Here is a 13,716-nt window from a genome sequence, read left to right as displayed (position 1 = left end):
GTGAATGAATTATGGTAATTACAGCATTGTTTCACACATACTCCTGATTTTTTATATGTATAAGTGCTTTTATACATACATACATATGGCAGTTATTACATACACTTATAGGTATTATCTCAATGAAATTTTATTGAATATAATGGCTATATTACGAATATTTTAACGCAAAATTTCAGTAGTGTGTAACTTTAATAGTTTTCATAATATACAATCAAATAACTTTCGAAGTTATATATGGCAGTTATCTATAAGCGCTTACGATATTTTAACTTCTTCTTCCGAAAATAATGGTTTCATCATAAAAAATTTCACCATGTTTTTGCAAAATTTTAGTACTGTAGTTTCAACAACCTATTAGTTATGATCAAGAAACTTTTCAAGTTAGTGGCAGGGCCACAGGGAGTCAAATAATTTCAACGATCTATATAACACATAACAGCCCTAATAACATATTTGGTTGTGAGCAAAGTTTCGATATCATAGCTATAATAATGTCTGATATATAGCCAAATAATTTTTGAACTTGTAGGACAGCTACCAGAACCACTGTCTCGATCATATTCAATTTAAAAAGGGTTCTGGTATATATGTATACTGTTTGTAAAAATTTTGTGAGCTTAGCTCAATTAGTTTTTGATTAAAATTAAAAATTTTGTAATCAAATTTTCCTAAAATCAAAAGAAAATTTTAATATTTCAGTTAACAAATTTCTAGAACTGAGTAATTTTATTATACACATACAAATCGATTTTCATTTTGATAACATAAGTTGCAGCTACCAGTTGCTCCACATCAACATTATGCTTGTACAATCAGTCAACTTTTACATGAAAAAATAATTCAAATATATTTAAAATAAGCATGCTTTGTACTTATTTAAATTTCTTTCAAATTTAATAAATTTATTTTATTTTCTCCAAGTTCCTAGAACAATTTAAAAAAAAAATTATCTTTACTTCAATCTTAATTGAAACCTTTAATAACCACAAGTGATTTATAGCCTTAGCCATTTATTTTTAATTAATTTTCTAATCCAATCAAATATGTGCATATAGTTGATCTTTTCAGAAGAAAATCCGAATAATATTTAAGATTTAAAATTGCCAAATTATATTAATTTAAGCCAATTAACTTGATTACGAAAATTTATTGAATATTTTATAAAAAAAAATATGTATTTAAAAATTTATTTAAAATTGTATAATATCCTGACAACCAAAATGCAGTATTAATGTAGTATTATATATACATTGTATCTGTGATCCATATTGCAGGATAAAAACTTTATGCAATGTAGTAAGATTCAAATTACTAAAAATTGTAGTACCAAAGCAAACAGCGTAATGAAAGAATCGAAATTACAATGCAGTCATTTTTGAAGTTTTGATTAATATCGTAGATTCATATTGCAGTTAAACTTTAGTACTTAAAAATATTTTTTTAAATACATACATTTTGGATGTCACGGTTTAAAACAAAAATCAATAAATAATAATTAATTGGAAAATATTGTAGTTATTACCTTTAATATGACAAAATTTATTCCAGCCATTATTGTTGTGCCTAATTTCGTAAAATTTTCCATACACTTAAATACACTGAAATTTTTTTTTTTTTTCAAAATACTTTTATAATAAATTATATAACATTTTCTTTTTGAAATATAAATTTATTATTATTAGATATTTGAATATTATTTATTAAAATTATTAAATTATTATTATTGACGATTAAGAATATTATATTATTTCTATATTATTATTTATATATTCACATTTATTATAATATTAAGTTAAATTTATTATTAAACTAATCAAATAATTTAAAAAAATTTCATCATATCATCACATACTTTTTAAATTTTCATCACCTATTTTGAATTATAATATTTTTTGATTAACTTTTTAAATCGAATTTTCTAGAAATTTTTTCCTTTTTTTCTTCGAATTTTAAAGAAAAACTTTAATTTATTATAATTTTATATTTTTATATTAAATTCACTTTTATTTTTATTTAATATTTATTAAAATATATGCATTATATTATTCGAAATTAATTTATTATACGAAACTTCTTACATAATTTTAAAAATGGAATTTTAATTTTTTTCATTTAGAAAAAATTTTTTTTTCCGTACTCTTATTTAATTTGAACTATTTTAATATAAAAATCATGGCTTACTTATTACCACCGAATATTTGAATAAATTTTTATAATAAATTTTAATTTTTTGATTTCTTCATAGATTACTTTAATTTTCTTTTAATTTTTATTCAAAATTTTTAAATAATTCAAATATTTTTAACCTTCTTATATAGTTTATTTATATATAAGTTCAAGATATATAAATATTTTAATGATTTCAATTCAATATAATATTATTTAAGTTTTAAATAAATGCATGAATATTGATTGATATTGAATTTTAATGGTTCGAATTAGGAATATTTAAAATATTTATGAAATTTATATATAACGTAAGTGCTACTTTTGTATATTTTAATTAAAATGCATTTTATTTATTTGCTTGAGGCTTTTACAATAAAAATTTTCTAATATTTTATATGTAATTATTTGAAAATTGTTATACTTATTATTTCATTTTGTTAAAAATTATGTGGGGTGTTACCCTATTAAATATATTTAATATTATTTTAATTATTGTATTTAATATTAATAATATTTTTATTACAATTTCATTTAATCATGTATGTGTTCAATATAACAAATATAATTAATTGTATAACTTAAAATATTGAACAGCTGAAATTTTGATTAATTAATTTTATATAATTAATTATAGTTATTATTATTAAAACAAATTGTATAACATATGCACGTGTTATTCTTAATCATTTTTTTTAATGCAAATTTATATTATAACACTTTGAATATTCACATGACAAAATCATATAATAATTATTATTATACTGATTTTGAGTTGTTATTAAAATTTAAAATCACTTTTATTTAATTATATAATTAAGTTATTAAATTTGAAATTAATACAAAAAATTTTTGCATTACTGTTATATTGTTTTCTAAACAATTAATGCTGTATTTATTTTTTATTGTTTTTCAATATTACTCAATTGTTATTTTTATTGAATACAATTTTTATAAGTAATATTGTCAAAATGTGTCTTAAGTACGGTTCTGTACTCAAATTTTATGTACCTATATTGCGTTGATGCTAAAATATACACAACAAAACAGTAAATTTAAGGAAATTTCAATTTGATTTTTTTATTGTTATTGTTATAATTGTATTGGTTATACATTAAAAAGATCAAAAATCAAAAACAAGAAAAATAACAAGAAAAAAAAAAACAAATAAATAAACCGGTTATTTTGTTTTTCTCTCTTGTATTCTTTACAGTTTCACTTACAATGTATAGTAAGATAATTTAAAAAGAAAAATTTCTCTTCTCCTATTGGAACTCTTATATTACTCTCCTATTGTGATTATTTGTTATCAGTTTTTTAAAAAACTCCTTGATCTATTCACGTGAAATGTGATTAAAGCTATTAATTACTTAAATTTAAATACACTTGAGCGCTTGTACATAAACTTGCACATAGACAACAAGTATGTATGATTTTTATTAATTTGATAATTAATTTAAATTTTCATTATTTTCAGATGAAATCCAATAATTATTTTTTTGTATTAATTAATTTATTATATTTATTTTGCAACACATAGATTTTCTATATAGCAGAATAATTATTGTTATATATTTTTCAATTAATTAAATATTTTTATTAGTCAAATATTATTTTATTTATTTAATAATTTTGAACTCATATATTAATAATATTATTGTTTCTCATATTATTTACATTAAATTAATTTAATATTTTATATATTTTTTAATATTTGTTACTACTGTTATATTCATTTAATTATTTTCACTAAAGAGGAACTTAAGTTTTGTTTATTTAAATTTTTTATTATTATATTTTCTTTTTTTTTTAAATAATAACAATTCAATTTATTAATTATAAATTTTTTTTTTCAATTAATATAATTATTACAATTTTACAATAATATTATTTAATATTTTTGTTTATTATATAATATATTTATATAGGTTTTTTTTTATAAATTGTAAATAAAAATAGACAAACAAGCAACAAACAAGTTAAAATATTATATAGCAATAAAATAGAATGTTATACATATTAAGTATTATACAGTATATATATCAATATGTTTGGTGCATATTTATTGAAAACATCTGCGATATATATATATTTTTTTTAAAATTTATTTTTGTTTTTTATTTTGCTGTTGTAATATGTGTTCTAAGTTTCTGTCTATATTTTATTTACATTATTGTAATAAATTACAATATAAATATACAATTTGTTATTTATATAACAGAAAAAGCAATGTAATTTATGATTTTTTCATTATACGGTTTTTTTTTGTTTCATTTATTTACATTATAAATATGTGTATGTATGTGTGTACCTACATACATTCCTCTTATCAAAATTTTTATTAAATTTTAAATTTATACTTTTGTTAAAGAATTTTGATTGATTGATTGATTATAAATTGATTGATGAAAAATTTTAAAACTGTTATACTGAAGTATTCATTCAGTATTAAGAGATTATTGGTTTTGTTTTTTGTTTAATGTTCATTAATATACTTTATTTATAGTATTTTCTTGCCTCATTTTATAAAAAATTATTATTATAATAGTGTTATATAGTGTTATTATTATATTATTATTATATACTGTTCATATTTTAGATATAATTTTAATAGTTACAAATAAATCAACAAATTATATTATAAAATCTTTTCCAGAATAATATTTAAATTTATAAAATTTTATAAAATAATGTTATATATAGTTATAACACAAAATTATTAAGTTTCAATATTACACTTTTAAGTCAATTATAAATTATTTAATTTTTCTCTCTTTTATTCTGTAAAATTCAATATAAAAATGAAGAAGTCACGTGTTAATTATAATCACTTTGGTATTATAATAATTATACAGTTTTTATATAACATTATTTTTGGATCTCTTCTTCACTCTATTATTATAATTTCAAAAGCCAATTGAAAATCATCTCTTTCTTACTTTGCACCGCTTGTTCACAACATTATTGTAACACTTGCATGATTCTTATTTAATATTCTTTAATAGATTCCTTCTTGTATATAATTTTTGAGGTATAATATTAACTTCATTATTATAATATTTGAAATTCAAAATCAATTACACTCTCTTATTATTTTCCTTCTTCATTAATTTATTTCAATATCAACTCTTTTAAATGATATTTTCTTAAATTTCATTTGATTCCATTCATTTTAATTATTATTATGCAAAGTCATCAAATTTTTCATATACAAAATATCAAAGTCAAAGTATTCAGAAGATCTGTTGAAAAACACATTGACTATAAAAATTTTATTAAAGAAATAAAATATTGTATAAGAAAAACAAATTAAAAAAAACAAAATTTCAAGAAAAATATACGCGGTCGTGTTTATTTTTGTAATAGTGTAAGTCTATTATATTTCTATTATAATTTCTATTTTAAATTTTTTTTCTTCATTTTTTTTAAATTCTTATAATCCTTAAATTTGTTTATATATTTTCTGTTTTTATTATTATATTTTTTTTCTTTCTTTTATACAAGTGCATATGAACTTTTCTCACACGCGTCAACACTATAATCTACCGTCTTTCACAGTCGACCGTTAAATATTAACTGAAAACTGAAAATATGATATTCTGTTATAAAGTCTGCTGAAATATAATAGTGAACTATACAACAACCATATGGAATTTTTCTGAGTGATGAAAAAAGAAGAAGAAACAAAAACAACATTTTTGTTTTCATGATTTCATCCAAAAAAAAAAAAAAAAACCGATTCTGTTCTGTACCAACAACAATATACACCTATAGATATATCATAGATATGTCGAATAATACATACATATTTATGTTTATCTAATTATATCCATATATAATATGTTTCATATTCATAGTATTTGTTATACAACATGTATATATTTTATCATTATTGTTATACATATACACTTTGTATTAATATGTTTAAAAGAAACATTTTTTTTTCTAACTCTCTATGAAAAGGAACTTGAATTAAAATGAGTGACTGCATATTAATAATAATAAATGTAAATATGCATATATATACATACATACATAAATTATATACGTATACGTATACATTCATAAATACATATCAAATATAAACGAATAACCGAATAAACAAACAAATGGTAAAAAAAAAATATACAAAATAAACATAATTATATCATACCTGTATAAAATATAAAAGATTTATATCGACAATGTATATAACAAAACGAAAAAATTGAGTTAAAATTAAAAATGATAACAAAAGTACTCATTATAATGAGAGAATAGCTATGCACAATTATAAAACACGCACAGCATGATTCATGAACTTATACGAGTATTAAACTCATTTTCCCCTCTTTTAACTATATTTTTTATTCTCAGTAATATAACAGAAAATAATGAGTGATAAATATTTCAGAGAGTTCGAGTGAAATTTTTGTTTTTCTTTTTCAATTTCAGTGATGGAACTTTTTTTTATGTGATATGTAGATATTGGAGTGAAAATTTTTTTCTTGGTAACTTGGTAATATTTTTTAAAAATTTTTAATTTTAGTACTTAAGTAGTGGCATTTGTACGCTTTCTGTGAGTTCACAATTTCCCGATATACTCTTAATTATAATATAAAATTCCTAAATATGCGCATAATTGTTAACAAAAACGCCCGAAAATTTTTATCACGGCATTTTAAAAACATCATTTTATAAAAAATAATGGTAGGACCTAATACTGATATACTGATACATGAAATGTGAGTGATTTTTTTTTCTGCAAATCTGCAAAACACATGGTTTGTGTCCGTTTAAAACCGTTATAATACGAAAATTCAGTTTAACTCAAAATTCAACTCAAAAATATTTATTAGGTCTCAAGTTATACATAATGTCACTAAAAAATTGAAAAACAACTTTTATTAATAACGGCAAAACAATTTAAAAAAAAAACCTTAAAACAATATTTATGCACTTTAAAAAATTATGATGAATTAAGAATTTGCTAAGAGAAATAATAAAGATAGTATGTGCGATATATACACTCGCGAACTTAACACAAGAAAGCCGCTTTGTTAATACTTTGAAGATATTTTCATATACGTGGATAAGATACTTACATAATATGTATATTAAAAGTAAACAAAAATTTTGTTCTTTTCTTTATCAAAAAGATATAAGGATGTAAAAGGACCCCTTATAACATCTTATAAACTTTCACTTTTTGTTTCGTTTTTCAGACATTCAAAAAGAAAATTATTAGCGGTGATTTTGAAAGGAAAAATTATAAAATTTACAAAAAAAAAAAGTAGAGTAGAACACATTATTTTGGTTTTAAAATTAGAAAAATTACAAAAGAAAAGAGGACACCCCGTTTATATTTTTAAAAGGAGTATTTAAAGCCTATTTCAAGGAATTTTGTCACACACAAAATTTCTTGGAACATAATTTTTCAGTATTTACACAAAGTAGCATTAAAGTGATTTGTATAACACATTTCTAAGCTGTTCATTAATTTAAAAAAAATGGTAGGATCTTTTTTGCTTTTGAAGAAGAAAATTGTTTAAGTCTAAAAAAACTATCGGAGATTCGCTCATGTAGACAACCTTATAAAATTGATAATACAAAGACAATTCAATATAACGAAAAAGACAAAACTAAAAACAAAAGATGCAAAGGTAAATTTCCTAAAAAATTTGTAATTTATCAAGTAGTCCCTATTATATTTGTTAGTGCTTTCCTCTTTTGTAACATATGTGGTAAAATATGGAGAATTTAATTTTGTATACCGTACATGCTTCTTCCCTCACAAATTTATCTTTGATAGGATTTAGTATAATGCTCCATTTCTTTCTTTAATTTCGAAATTATTCTCGAAAAATTTAAATTATTATAAACGATACGCTGTTATTTTACAGAAATTCTGTTATACCTGACGTAACAGGTACCTTTAGTATCAAACATTTTTAATTTATTTTTCACATCACGCTATCTATTGGAACAAATCTACCTTACTACCTCTCTGAAATTTATTTAAAATGGTGTTACAAGTGTTATGCACTTGGAGTAATAAAGTACCTGAAAATTTACATGCAACCTATAAAAAGGAACGCACTCATTGTAATAAGGATACTTTTTATATTCACCATTAACTTGACGCTCGTCAAAAATAACGTTTCATAAGCATTTGTTCCAGCAAGATGTCAAAATATTTCATATTGCTAAATATGTTTATGGTTAAAATATAATGTTGCATAAACTTGGGCGAACTAATATAATTCTGCAATATTAGTTCGCCGAACTTTATGCAAAATTTTCATTGTTCTTAATTACTTTAATAATATAAAGTAGTAATAAAAATGCTCGATTGTTTCTCTTCTTAATAAATATTTTGAATATCATTTTTTATTGAATTATTTTATACAATATAAGAGTTCAGATTATTCAAGATAATTTTAATAGTTTATTTTGTAATTTACTTGTTTTTTAAATAACTTCATTTAATAAACATTTTCAACTATCCAAAAGCCACATAATATTTTAATAGTTAGTTTTTTCTTTATTAAAATTATTATGAGTTTCGCATTGCATTATATAATTTTTTTCTATAATTTCAAATTAAGTATTGTATAAATAATTATTATAAACTAGAAAAATGAGTCCTTGCATTTCTTGTTTTTTTAATAAAGTGCACTTTTTAAAAAAAAATGTTAGTACTTAAGCAACATATTAAATATAAAATATAATATGTTAAGTTGTTATATTATGTTTGTTAGATAGTTTGTTATATAATGTATAACAGAAAAATGTAATTATCATAAAGAAATAACATTAATGCATAGTGGAAGTTTAAACTTTAACTTAACCTACATAATTATTTAAAAAAAAAAAAATTTTTTTTTCCTACTGTAATTTATGACTATTACTTGGTGTCCTTCAATCTTATATTTAAAATATATAGTTCTATGTGTCTTACATGTAAATATTTTTTTAATGAGACAAGAATATAATAATATAAAATATAAAATAAAATATAATATAATATAATAATTTTTCAGTTGAAAATTTTAAATCTTAATTCGAGATTATATATTTATGTAATTATAAGAAACAATTAATAAATGGGATATTAATAAAGTTGGAAGTACATTTAATATGATACTTTGTTAATTTTACTGCAAATAAATGAATATCTATTTAGTAAAGGATGTTCTTAAGTAATATTGTTTGTATATTGTATCATTGTTTTAATTGAAATTTATTAGTTATAAATTTTAATCACATTATTCCTATAAGAACTCTTGAAAATATGTGCTCAAAACATACGCATTACCGATTGCTACACATATTAAAATATTTCATTTACAGTACCTTTCTTACAGTACAGTACCCTTCTAACATCTTCCATTCATCTAACAATGTTTTAATACATTAAAAATTTACCAGTCAAAACCAATAAATATTTTAAGAAATTGCTTAAATTTAAATTCGTTATTTAGAAGAGAGTATAACAGAGCATCATGCATCCGGACAAAATAATCAAAAAGAAAACTATCTTTCGCAACTTAAGAGTTAATGGTACCAGAATTAAATGCTACTGACAAAATGTATTCGATTATCGAATGAGCTACTGACAGAATTAATATCGGAAAATGTCCAATTATAAATCGATTGCCAATGAACTCAATATCACAATATGTGTCCGTTTTACTCCTATTTATATTGAGGTATTCGAAGGTTAGCCTATACAGCAATTTGTTTAATGGTATTATAAAGGTCATATTTCTGACTGACAATCTCTATTATGCTGCTCCTTTGTGGAATTATCATCAAAATTAATTTTTTAAAATTTAATAAATAATTTTCTGAGAGTACTGTACTAGCAACTGAAGTAATAATAGATTTCGTAACTAATTTAGCAAAAATAAATATCTCAACAGTTCTAATTAAATTTAAGCTATAGAAATTAAATTATCCTTGAATCAAGTATACATTGCACACAGAAAATTCAAATTTAAACACAAAATTTTACAATTATTTCAGTTTCTTACAAGAAACAGAAAATCCTATACAATCGCTGAAGAAATGGCTAATTCTACACTGATAACAAATTAAAGAATGAATTGCATTTTTCAAAATTTATCAAATACAATTATTTTAAATTTTAAAGGATATATAAATCACCATTCTAAAAATGTATAATTAGCGAAAATGAATACTTAAAAATCAGCCAACACCGTTTCGTTTTTAAGAACTAGAAATAAGAAAAAAATTTAAAATTCAACAAAATTTTAAATGGTAAAGTCCTTACCTACGCCGTTTGCTATATAACAAAAGTATAACTGAAACAAAAAAAAAAAATAACAAAAAATGACGAGAGAAACAAACAAAAATCAAAAAAACGAAAAAAAACTTCCCGTTTATTTTCATTTTAATTTTTTTTTTTTTGTGTCCTTAATTTCCCTTTCTATATAATTTTTCTTTCCAATAAGCACCATTGCAAGTTTTCATTTTCTTACTAATTCTTTTTTTTTTTTTCTGTGTAAAACATTTAAGGAGTGCAAAAATCTCAAGTCTGGCGATGAAAATACTAGAACTGCTTGCATTTTTTATTTTAGTTAATGATTATGATTATATTATAATCATAATGATTGTAATGATGATGATGATGATTATCATTGTATACTAATTCATTCTCAAAAATAAATTTTTTGATATCCTTAAACACAAGAAGAAGAAAAACTACAAAAATTTTAGAAATCTGATAACGCTAATGCGTATTAAACGCGATGTAAAATTTTCATTCTTTGCTATTTTTCCTTGTTTTCCCTGTTGTTATTATTATTATTTTTATTGTTTTATGTATATCCTTTTTAGAACTTTTCCAAAAAAACATTGGAAAAAAGGGGCTTATCAGTTTCGCTCTGTTCATTTGTATGTCTATTTATAAAATTTCTATATGCTTTAAGATAAAAAACTGACAGAAATTTATTTCTCTACAAGAAGGTTTTAATGTACATAAATCTACTGCCCCCCTCCCCCCCCCCCTACCTCTTCAACCCCCATCAAAAGTTAAAACCACCAAAATTCCTTAAAAATGCTAATTTTTGTCTATTTATCATATCGAAACTACAATTATTTCCTAAGTTCCGCAAACGCAGAAAGATGGCGACATATGTTTCTTCTATCGCGGAACTGCATAATGTCTATTTATGACAAAATTACAATGAAAAAATTACCATTATCTGAAACCAGTTTTTTTTTTTAATTTTGGCTGTCATTTTTCTTCTAGACGTAAAGTTATAAAAGTCTAAAACTTTCACAACTTAAAATACAGAATTTATTTTTATTAGAAGAAAATCTTCGAAATTCCTAAAATTTGAATTTGAGCTTGTATTTCTAAAACTGTTAGATTTTCTGAATTTCTCTGAAAACCAAAAACTAACCGTAATGAAGCTAATTTTAATACTGCAGTGAAGTGTTTTTAAAATTAAAACTCCACTTGTTCAAGGAAAATGTACTACTTTGCATACCTTTGATTCGAATCGAGTTCATTTCTTATACTTTTTTGTTCCCTTTCTTAATATTTATGTGTATTTTCCTTTTTCTTTATACCGTTTTTATTATTTTTGTCGTTTTTAAACAGTGCACTTTCATTTTTTATATAAAATTTCTGTTTCAATTGAGATACACAGAGGTATCATTATATATAGGATATACATATTACATTATTTAAGAATTTTGAATTAAAAAGATAAAAACAAGAAGAAGGAAAAAATTTCTGAGAAGAAAAACGGTGTTTAAAAGAAAAATTCTTTTTCATATTAAACTAAATGAAAATGTAAAAATACACAGACATTTTGTATACAGTTTTTGTTAGATGTACCGGTATTTTAAGATAAATGGAAGAAATTGAAGATTTACATTAAAAGTGAAATACTTATAGCCAGGGATTTTGACGCAAAAGTAAAATACACCCTTTTTATAAAATTTTTAGAAAAATTAGTAATGATTTGCAGTCCTTCAACTCAAATAATTTCGTGGTTTTAAATATAAGCTACTTAAACCAGCTATAAAATATTTTAAGCAAATTAAGAACAAACTTGCGATTTAATTTGAAAACGTTTTATGCCCTTATCAATTATTTAATAACTAAATTTTGATAGCATAATTATTAAATTATAGAGAAATTGAATTTATAAGCTACAAGGAATTCAACTTATATAGTTTGTGTTCACGACCATTGAATTCATTATTTAATAATATTTTCAAATTTGCAGCGAAAATTTTTCATTTTCATTCTTTTAAATGGTTCATAAAGCCAAAAATTGTAGAAAAAAAATGTTCCTGCCCAATATAAACTATGAAGTCATAATTTATGATGCCATTTCCTTATAAACCTAAATATAACAACTTCCCTTACCCTTAGTGGTATTCTAATATCAGATTCCTTTCTTCCCTTAAAGGTATTCTAAAATATTAGGTGCTTTTACCACTTAAGAGCTCAAAACAAAATTTATTTTCACGAATTCCTCAATTCAAATAATTCGAATTTTCTTTAGCACCCTTTTCATTATTGTGCCTTAAAATTTTCCTCGTGAATGACTTCAACTTTAAATTAATTACAAATTTGGAAATAGATACAATCAGCCTGAAGATATCAATTCAGATTGCTTTTACACGATGCATAAACTCAATGAAAATTAACTGACAAAAGGACAAATCAATTTACATACTATGATTAGAAATCCTTAAACACCCTCCAGTCCAGCACTTTTTTATTTTATTTTCCTCATTTTTTGTTTTATACAATTTTTTTTTCCACAAAATCGCTTGTCGACAAAAAATATACCTAAGAAAATAACGTCATAGACTTACAAGTACATATATAAATACACGCTTAAGATTAAAGGAGGAAAAGCAAAAAATTTAAAAAAAAATGAAAGGGAAAAGAACTCTAAATAAGCATTAAAATTTAAAAAAGAATGAGAAAAGAGAGAAAATGATAGATAAAAATCATTTTAGATTTAAGAAGATTCCAAATCTCCGGCATGAATACAATTTAAAAGACACAGATTTGAAATGAAATAAAAAAACAATTTAGTAAATGGTAGGCAGTAAGTAAGTGAGTTTATGCAAAAATAATTCTCCTATAAATAGGCAAAGAAAAAAAGATTATAAAAGTACACTAATTTTCATTTTATTTTTTTTTTTTATTTTTATGAATGAAAAAACTGTATTTAAGGATGCAAAATATGAAAATCTTTCTTACTTGAACATTTAAAGATAAAAATTACTTTTGTTAATAAAAGATAACATAAAAAAATGGCAGAAAACAACTTGTGAAATATTTGTACAAAAGGACTTTCTTTATCTAACTTGAATCTCAGAATCAAAAAATGAAAATTCTGTGTGTTTAGGTACAAGATTTTTGTTTTTATATTTTTGATATTTATACTTTTCAGCACATACCCTCTTCATGTTTGTTTGAATGTATATTTTGCTCTTTGTAAAACAAAAAGGGGGTAAAAGTTTCATCAAAATCAAGGCGAAAAGCCAGAAATGAAACTGAAAATAAATAAA

This window comes from Condylostylus longicornis, unplaced genomic scaffold, assembly GCF_029603195.1.
Source record: "Condylostylus longicornis isolate FDR11 unplaced genomic scaffold, ASM2960319v2 ptg000038l, whole genome shotgun sequence".
Classification (NCBI taxonomy): domain Eukaryota; kingdom Metazoa; phylum Arthropoda; class Insecta; order Diptera; family Dolichopodidae; genus Condylostylus; species Condylostylus longicornis.
The sequence above is the reverse complement of the archived record's forward strand: the minus strand, read 5'-3'. Positions refer to the sequence as shown.